We start from the raw sequence: 10169 nt of genomic DNA on the forward strand, positions 1-10169 counted from the left end.
ACAGTCTTTATATATATGACTAAGGAACACACTGGTAAAAGAATATGGGAGAAAGTCTGAGTATGACAAGTCAGCTAGACTGATATTAACTAAAAAAGCTGTGTGAAAATATCCTTAAAAAGTTGCCCCCAACTCACTCAAAGTCCAAAGTTGGAGCTGGAAATACAATGTCATGGAGTTTGGATAAGAACAGGTTTTCTCCAAGCTGAACTATATGACACAGAGATTAGAGACTTCTAGAAACTTTACTTTTTCAAAGAAAAAACATCACATGAGAAAAATGAGGCCTAGAAAAATTAAATGACTTAAGCTAACTAATGGCAGGACTGAGACTAGAGTATACTTTGTGTAATTGGCTATGGTCTTTTTTTTGTTTGTTTTTTTTGTTATCACTTCAGAACGAGACAAACTTAAAGAAAGGAAACACAACCAAAACTCAGTGGTTGGAAAAGAGATGGATGTGAACGCCCACTTGTTTCTTACGTATAAAGTTACCCCTCGCGGTGTTTTGGAGGAGAAAACGCTGGCTCTTCCCAACGTTGGTTACAGGCACAAAGATTCCAAAGACAAGACAAGTGCTTTGCAAACAAAGTAACTAGAACCAGCTCAGGCTTCCCCGCGCCGGGTCCTACGTTCCACGGTCAGAACCACCAACTGTATCCCCCCGGGTAACAAGGTGATTCAGAAAAGCTGGCGCCTTCAGAGAAGGGAGAAAACTTAGCCGGGAAGAGAGTCAGGAGGAAACTTGCTCAGCTTCTTGCTGGGGTCTGAAACGATCCCAATAGAGTCCTTAAACCCCTCAGGTTTCCCCAATCAAGCACCCTCGCCTCCAACCTGGGCCACCCCAGATCTGACTATCAGACGACAGAAGTCTGCGGACGCACGGAGAGCTGACCACCCCACGAGAGGGACCTACGCGCGGCCGCGCCCACTCACCCGCCGCTCCCCGGGAGACGGGAGACCAGCCCGGGGTCCAAGTCCTCGGCGTGGCAGACTCGCCCCTCTCCGGGCCCGGCTCCAGCTCACCTCGGCGCGGCCCGCCTGGGCGCCGCCATCTTGACCACATAGGGGGCCTCGCGCCGGAGGCCCCTGAGCGGGCGCCCTGAGCGGAGCCGGAGCGCCGGGGAGGCCCAGGTCGGCGTCCTACGTCCCCCGCGCGCTCGCGCCCCATCCACGAGCGACGAGAGTCCCGCACGCAGCGCCCGACCCAGGCTTCCGCGGAAACGGCGCCCCGCGCAGCCCGCACCGCGGCTCAGGCGGCGCCGAGGGCGGCCCGGGCGGAAGAGCGGGCGCGGGGCACGCGCTCGGTAACCTGGCAACGCGGAGCAACCCGGCGTCTCCGGCGAACCCCAGCCCTCCACCGCGAAGAAGCACGGACCCCCGCACCAGCCGCCCAGCCCGCGCCGCCCCTCGGTCGCTCCGCCCGCCGCTGCCCGCTGGCTATGGTCTTTTAAATCCATGATACAACGTCTATATGTAACAAATCTGTTAAACCCTAAATGTTTATGATACTCAAGTAATCCATTATCTGAATTATTCTTGAAGATAAAACATCCAAGACTTCTTAATTGTATGGGTATACATACATAAAATACACGTGGAGGTAACTTCAAATATAGTATGTGCCTGTCTCTATTCCTTCCCTCTCCGCTCTTTTAAAAAATGCCCCTTTAAAAATTGCCCACTCACCATCTGTTAGGTAAATTTGCTGAAACACAGTAAATGTGGAGACAGAAATTGTTATAGAGACTATTCCAAATGACACTGACACCTGTATTTATGAAATTTTTAAAAGGGTAAGTTAGAGTTGTTTTTTTTTTTTAAATCCCACTATAGTAACACCACATCATCCTAGGTGCCCAGTTCTATCCAATTACATAAGATGGAGAAAGAGAGAGAGAGAGAGAGAGAGAGAGAGAGAGAGAGAGAGAGGAGAAAGAGAAAGAAGAAAGGAAGAAAACCAAGTACTTATGTATAAAATGTTGCTCCCAAAGTTTGAGATTATACTCAAGCATCAATGAACAGAAGGAAAACACTTACAAATTTACAAATGTATTTCATTTATGGTATGAGGGACACAGGTTTAGATTTGCAACACGCTCCCACAAGGGTCAAATTGACCACTTTTTTCTATTAGTTGCTCTCGAGAGAACAAAACAATGGAAACAGATGCCATTCAATTCCAAGTCTATAGCTTAGACCATGTCACTGCACATGAAATATTGTTCATTCAGAGTCAGCACATAGCAAGAGTAATTTATACTCTCAGAGTGTTTGCTCTCAAGTCAATAGCAGAGAAGCCTTGAATAAAAACGTTCCCATTACTTTCCATTGTAATAGATCTTACTTATAGCCCATGAAACAGTGGTCAGAGGAGATTTATTCTTTGGACACCATATTATATAATCTCTCCACTTTAAGCCATCCCCCACTCGGCGATTATTTTTTAAATATGTTACTCGTAGTCAATATTAATTTACATTTAATCTTTCTTAGCATTAGGAGAGTATTATTTTGTACAGGCTCAGAAACAAATCTCCCGAAATTCCTCCCTGATGCTCCCTTCAGGCTGAAAATGCATTGCAGGGTGGCTGCAGTGACTTAATTCTAGTTGGCAGAGCCCTGGCCACACACTAATTTCATTAGCCTCAAACTCCTGGATTTGAAAGATCCACTGAATATGATTCCTGTCCTCTGACATGTCACTTACTAACCAATTCAGTGTGCATACAGAGGAGAGAAAGGACTTGCTCAGCTCTGGCCCACCGGCAGGCAGATGAGAATTCCCAGTCAGAGACACTGTTTACATCTGAGTGGTCATTCTTGCCCGGGTCCTCATTTTCAGGAAGGAAGTTCAATCCAGGCTTTGCCGGCAGCTGCAGCATTTGTTACATCCATTACTAGCTCCTTGTTCCTTCCTGCCCCCCAGTGCTTAGCATCCCCCATTTCAGTCACTAAGTCTTCCTTCCCCCAGCCTAGAAGCTTACCTCACCATAAATTTTTATCTCAAATGATAGGTTTGGCACATTCCCCACAGCAACCCACAGGGAATGGGGAAAAGAAAACTCAAATCTCTGGAGAGCTAAGAATTCAACCATTTAGAGGAGTTTCTTTTATACAGGACAGTCTTCATTGAGCTGAACCCTGCAATCCCAGAGAAGATTCACCTACCCGTTCTTTTCCTCTTTCCCTAAAGTGACTGTGTCTTTGAACAATGGGTCTGTGTCCCACTATTCTCTCTATTCATTTTGCAGGTTTACAGAGGCTGGGAAGCTGGGGACTGGACTTACATGCCAGGAGCTTCTAAGATCACACGCAAAAATAAGGCTACTGGAAGAGATTGTTGGAATCTATCTCTGTATATTTGAACATGGGCAGTGGTTAACCAGGATGCTCACACCAAGCTTATATCCAGCTTGCAGCACAAGCTACAAGTTGGTGCCTCCCTCCTACTACCAGCCTCTTCTCAATAAATGCAGGTGAAAACTGGGGGCTCTTTTCCCTCAGCTGTTCATTCCAACATGAATAGCTGCAATTTGCAAACTAGAGGAAAATGACAGTGTTTTCTCTGAATGGTTTTGGTCCCAACGCACACTGCTAATGCTGGCATTCAGTTCCTTTCCTTCCCAGCCCAGGGAACGGGGGAACTAAGCATAAGGCAAGCGTTCTCTTTTCTTGCAAGTGCCTCAGATCCACACACCAGAGAAGGAATCAGCTCCCCCTGGAATCTTTTTCAGCAAACACAATCCTTCAGCCTAGTCGGCAAGCTCTCTCTTGACTTTAAGATTTCACTCTTTTTTCGACAGGCAGGCCCATCTGCAAGCTCCCAAGCTCCAAGTGAAGGCACCAAAATAATTTTTAAAATGTCAAACAGCAAATGTGCCTTCAACCCCCAGAGCTTCAGTAAAAATACTGTGAGTTGCCCCTGTGGTTCTCAGGTGACCTCTGGCCTCATCTTCCCTGCAGCGCTGCCTCCTCAGGTTCTCTAGTTTAAGCTCAGAGGTAAAGGAAGTGCTTCTGGGTTTTGCTTACAACAACCCAGGCTCTTCCTGAAAGCATTACCTCAAAGTGAAGGCTGCCCAGAAGCACTTTTGGCCTTGCAAACATCTAGAGGTGGCATACTCAACAGGTGCTAGGGACGCTCAGAGGCTCAGAGGGCCCATACCAGGCTGCAGCTTTAGACAGGCACCCCTCCTTCTGGCACAAACACAAACTTCATACCCCTGGGTGCTGATGTAGTGACAGCTTGAATCTCACAAGGAGTCCCCTCCAGAAACCCAACATGCTTCAGGAAAGGCACTTGAGAGGGAGCCAACTTTTTAGCTACGGGGAGCATAAGGGTCAGCCAGAACATCTGGAGAAGGGACTAACTGAGCTTGGGTCCTACCAGGCAGGGAGAGAGCTGTGCATTAGGAAAGGATCACTTCAAGACAGAGATGAACAAAAAACTTGGAGATAGGGGTAGAGAAGGAAAAGAGAGGCAGAAATTGAAAGGGAGAACATAAAAACAGAGAGACCAAAAAAAGAAAAAAAAAAAGCAGGGAGAAAGAGACACAAGGAGAGAGACACACAGGAAGAAAGACAGAGAAACAAGAGAACCCATAGTCACGCAGACCCTGAAACTCAATTTCTTCATCCAGAAGCCATCCATCTATACCCCAGGGCGGCACAGGAGCCGTGGGGCCGAGGCTGCGGGAGCAGGCGGTGAGAGAGCACTGCAGCACCGCCCACCGCTCAGCGGGCCCGATCCGCCGTCCTCGCATCTTCCGCCGTTGCCCGCCTGCACCCGGAGCTAGAGGACCGCCCGGCCTTGCTCAGCGCACCCTACTGCCTCCCTCCAGGCGCCTTCTTGTCTGGCTCTGAGAATCGTCCTCAAAACCCAGGACTGGGGTTGGGGGCTGCGTTAGGGAGGTCGTGGGAAAGGATGGGCACAGGGTGGGTGCAGAAAAAGCGACTGTGTTTCGCAGTTAGCATGAGCTCACCTCCGGGCTCTGAGCTGGCAGGAGTAGAAAGCTGATCGCCCGGCTCCTGCCAGTGGCCGGATCGCAAAGGCAGTTTAGACGGTGCAAACAACTGCCCAGAGCAAATCACCTGGGGGCACGTCTGCCGGTGGCTTCTCCCCGCTTGAGGACAGTCCCCACGCCTTCCGCCCCATGCCCTCGCAGAGACAGGTTACAGGTCGGGAAATCCAACCCGAGCGAAATGGGCAATTCACGTCCAAATGTAGGTGAAGACCTAGCCTTCGGTTTAAGAACTGCCTCCCTAAGCTCTTCTCGAAATTTTCCAAGGCAGCTGCAGCTTGTCGGGCGGCTTGGGGCAGGGAAGCTGGGGAGTTGAGAAATGCCTAGTTTCTAGGCGTCTTCTCATCTTCCATATTCCTTGCGCCTAAGTGGCTCTCACAGGAGCCCGGCACTTTTACAAGCCTGTTTTGGAACCATATTTCACTCTAATGAAAACCCATTTAAATCATCGCCTTGTTTTTCGGAGACTGTTTCTTGTCAATGGGACCATAAATCCAGAATGTCAAGCCGAATGGAGTGGAGCGCGGACAGGGGAGAGATGGAAGGGAAATGAATCAAGCACGGAAAGTACCTCCTCGGGTGAGGTGGGAGGGACTCGGCAGGATCTCCAGGGTGGAAATGACCGAAGGCTGACCAGACCCCGCACCCCTGGAATCCAAGCCCGCCTTCAGGATAAAGAGCGCGGGGAGCTACGGCGCGCTCTGCCCCGGAGGGAGCGCCCCCCTACCTGGAAAAGCCTCAGGATGTTGGCTACCATGATGGAGACCGAACTCCCCGAAGCCCCAGTCACTCCAACTACTTTCTCGGGATTGACAAAAACCGGAGGCTCGCCGTTGGTGCAGCGCACTTCGGAGGTGTCCTTCTGGATGAGCGCCTGGACGAAAGTGAGCGACTGTTCGAGCGCATAAGTGTCCCTGGAACAAGTGTCCAGGATCCGCGCTCCCAGCGTCACGTTGGGCAGCAGGTTGGGATCGCTGTTGATCTGGTCCAGGGCGTAGAGCATCGCTTCCAGCCTGTGGATCCCGTTCTCCCTCTTGATGTCGCCGCAGGGCACTCCGCTGGGACCCTTCGCGTGCACCGGAAACAGCCCCCCGAGGGTGACGTCCCCCTCGATCCGAATGGAGTGCGGGGCGTACATCTCCTGGCCGCGAGCCGCCGCCGCCAGCGCGCACAGAAGCACCTCCAGCACGCAGCAGGGAAACTTCATCAAAGTCAGGGCGCGGAGCAGCTTCCCCAGCTGGACCATGCTGCTCCCGCGGCTGCGGTGGTGGCGGCGGCACTCGAGGGGACGGTGGCGGGCTCGCCGGAGTCCTGGCCCCTTGGGGTGAGCTCCTCCGGGAAAGCCCAGGGTCTCCTGCGGGCGAGGAGGGTAGGGGCGCCCGGGGAAGGGCAGCCGGCGAGGGTGGGGGGGGGGGTCCCGCGGCGCCTGCCAGCTTGGGGCGCCGTGCGCTCTTGGGTTCCCCGGCCAGCGCGCCGCGCTCGAGCTCGCGCTCGGTGGCTTGCAGCTCGAGCTCTCCAACAGCCCAGCACTGGGGAGAGAGCGAGGATGGCTATCGCTTTAAATGCGCGTTCGGCTCCCTCTCCTCCTCCGCCCACTCCCTCCCACCCTCGCTCGCTCTCAGGCTCTCCCCACCCTTCCCAGCGCCCACCCTCCCCAGGGTTTTGCATCATCACGCAGGGAGGGGCTGCGTGCTGAGGTAAGGGGGGAGGGAATGGGTGGGCGGCTGTGGGGGGGGAGTACCTCTGATTGGGAGTTTCGAGGTCGCCAGGGAATCTGGGGATTGCAGGTCGCAGGCGAAGGCTGAGCTCCTGCTTCGGTCTCACTGTAGCAGCCGCTCGCTCGCCTGCCTGCACCCACACGCACATTCTAGGCACAGGGTGGCATCAGCCCCGGACAGGGCGGTTCTAGCTGGGGCTGACTGCTTCCAACCCTGAGGTCCGGAGCCGGGGCTGTCAGCGCCGGGAGAATGCGAGGTAGTCGAAGGTGATGCCGCCAAGCATGAAGGGTAGTAGGGAGACCCCAGTCTCTACTGCTAATTCGCCTGTGCCAGTTTTTCCTAAGAAAAACACACATACACACAGGAGCCTGATTTATGACCTAAAGAACCTTTACGCAGAGACTTCTCCGGGGCCAGGCACTGGGCTAGCCTGTAGGGAAAGACGCCAACAAGAAATGCTGGGAATGGAAATGCATCTTTGGTCTTCAGGGGTTACTGTGGCCGGAGCCGGATGAAGTAACCCTGGTCTCCAGTAAATCTGTGGCGGATTCGCTCCTTTTCTTCCTTTCATCGCAAGAGATGGAACAACTGAGAACTCTGCAGAGCGCACTTTCTTCTCTGGCGCTGACAGGTGTAAGGCTCCCTCCTACCCAGTTCCAGAGATGCTTTTGGGCTGATGTCAGGTTTCCTCGGGCAGGAAATAGCAAGAAAGAGGTGGCAGTAGGAGGAGCAGACAGAAATCTCCCCATCGATCCAGTGATCCAGTGATCCATTCTTCTTTTTTTTTTTCTGGCTGAAGATTTGGGGGGCTTGGGGAGTGGAATCAGGATGCCAGAGCAGGTTGTAGTGCAGTTAGGAAGCTGTTTTTCAAAGGTGTCCCCTCCTGCAGGTCCAGCCCAAACTTGGCCCATTAAAGCAACAAGTGGCCCTAGTTCCTACACAAGGAAGGGCAATGTATCTGCCCTTGGTGCCCACGTGTACTGCTTATGGAGGTCTCTACTCTTGCTGAGCCTTTCTGTTGGAGTGCAGCGAAACTGTCTTATACAGAATTGAGGGCGCAGAGGAAACCAAAACAAGACTATACTTTCTGTTGTAATGTTAGTGTACTAAAGAAAAATGTCCTTGCACATAAACAAAGCAACACACACACACACACACACACACCTAAAAAGTCAGAAGTTGGGAAGTTGGTTGTCTCTTCCACCAACCACCTGTATGACCTTGGCACTTCTGTTCCTGTGCCTGAGTTTTACTTTGCCCATCTGTAAAATGATGACATTGAATTGAATGTTTTACAGGTTAACTTTTAACTTTCAAATCCTCTGTTGAAATAGGCCATGCACCTTTGGCCATGGTGTTCTTTTTAGACCAATATCCTTTGTTGCTTTATGTGTAGGGCACCCGTTTTTTGATACCCAAAAACACTTCAAACATTTCCTGGTACAGAGGATTTTATTTTTTTTTCTTGTTGACCACCCATTTATCTTCCTTCTAGGGAGAGTCCAGTCCATCATTTTCTTTTCAGACATGCCCCTCCTCCAGGTTTCAATGCTTAAGGTTTGAGGAGGAAAAAAACCTTCTGGCTACAGTGTTCACGGAAGGGAATAGAGGCTAACAAGAGTTATGCAGGGCTAATCCCTGGACTTCTGCTGGAGTAACGAGGGTGATGACATAGGGTTACCACTGTCCAATAGACAATCCGTGCTGGAGTTAAAAGAAAAAGGAGCCTCCTTCCTCTAAATGCTTTATGTATATCTTTTGGACAATGTTACACTATTTGATTTTGTAAAAATATACCATTTTACTGCCATCTTCAAGAAAAGTGATGTAAAAACTATGCGAAGCTACCCCTGTATACAATGTGATCATCCGTCACTCATAGATGTGATGCCCTGCTATATAAGTGCACACCTTGTGCAACCTTATGCTGTGATGCGCCCGCCCCTTCCAGCCAGCCCTGGAGCTGCGAGCGTATAAGCCCGCAGCTGTGCCAGAAGCTCCCACATAAACAGGGAAATATTTGAATCCCTTAGTGAGAGATACCAGAGAGGAGAAAAGGCAGAGAGAAGAAGGGGTGGGGAAGAGAGAGAGGGACCTGGTTAAAACATGTGAACTCCTGGATCCACATGTGCCTGAAAGATTGCCTCTTTTTTTTTTTCAATTATAGAGTATTTTATTTCTGTTGTTTGAAGTCAAAATATCCTCTTGTAACTCACCTATTCTGCTATTCAATACATTGGATCAAAAAGGCTGGAACAAGTGAAATAGATATCCTGTTAAGGCAGCATTAGCTAATTTGGAAAGGGGGAAAGAAGCAAAGCAATAGAAAGGCATCCTTGGGAACACAAATACTGTGATCCTAGTATTTAGGCATCAGTACCTCAGGCTATATTTAATAGAGACTGTATCCTTATTTAGTTTTTAATTTAAGGCTATTTAGTAGGCACTTGGTGCCAAAAAATATATTTGAAGAGCTGTGTTACAAGTAATAACACTTGATTTTTCACCTGCCCATGTGAAGATCTATGTTCTCCTCTTCCATTTCCAGGTCACAGCTTGCAATTGCTCAACAAATAGTTCTTGGCTGACTGTTGAATGTTGCCTTATTCTGTGTTCTCTCTTTGCTCTACTCATTCTCCCCAAACATCTGGCAGCAATCATTATCTTCTTTTTGTTGCAGTCATCTGTGTGCATGTTTTATTTCCCTTGCTAAGCTGGAAGATCCTTGAGGGTAAGGGGCTAGGTATTATAAGGGGCTAGGTATTATTTATCTTTTTACCTCGGACAATGTTCAGAATGGTGTTTTGTACCTAAGAAGCACTCATGTGTTGAATGAATCAGAATTGGTTTGCCATTCCCCACTGCCTTTATCTCACAATAACAGAAACATAAAGTGGGCAGAGCAGAAACGACGGCAAATAAATTGTCCTCTTAGTCACAGAATGCAGTTTCTAGAACTTAAAGAATAATTAGTAGATTTTGAAATAACTTTGTTTTACAGAAATTTCATAAGATTGAAATACTCTAACCTTAAAGCTCTCGATCAACTCTAAAGGAGGGCTTTAATTGGCTCTTCCTGAGTCAAGCGTTTATTCCTGGGCCAATAACTGGGGCCATTGTCATAATAGAAAGTGTGATTTGTTACCAGAGAAAGAGGAAAGTGATGCTGGGCTTGCAAGATATTTATATCTTCAGCCAGAGTGCATAGGATCTGGAACTTAATTGGTGACGCAGTATTTGTTTGAGATTATATGAATGAAAAATCTTTGTGTAAGAGTGATTAATCTAAAACTTGGCCAGTCATTGTCCTAGTGTCATATTAAATTGCAGGAGAATCTAGTTTTAGGCACAAAGATCATAAATATAAAATGTGTTCCCAGGCTTGGTTCTGTGTAGTCAGTAATCTATACTCACCCAGTCATTAATAAAA

The sequence above is a fragment of the Stenella coeruleoalba genome (assembly GCF_951394435.1).
Source record: "Stenella coeruleoalba genome assembly, chromosome: 1".
Classification (NCBI taxonomy): Eukaryota; Metazoa; Chordata; class Mammalia; order Artiodactyla; family Delphinidae; genus Stenella; species Stenella coeruleoalba.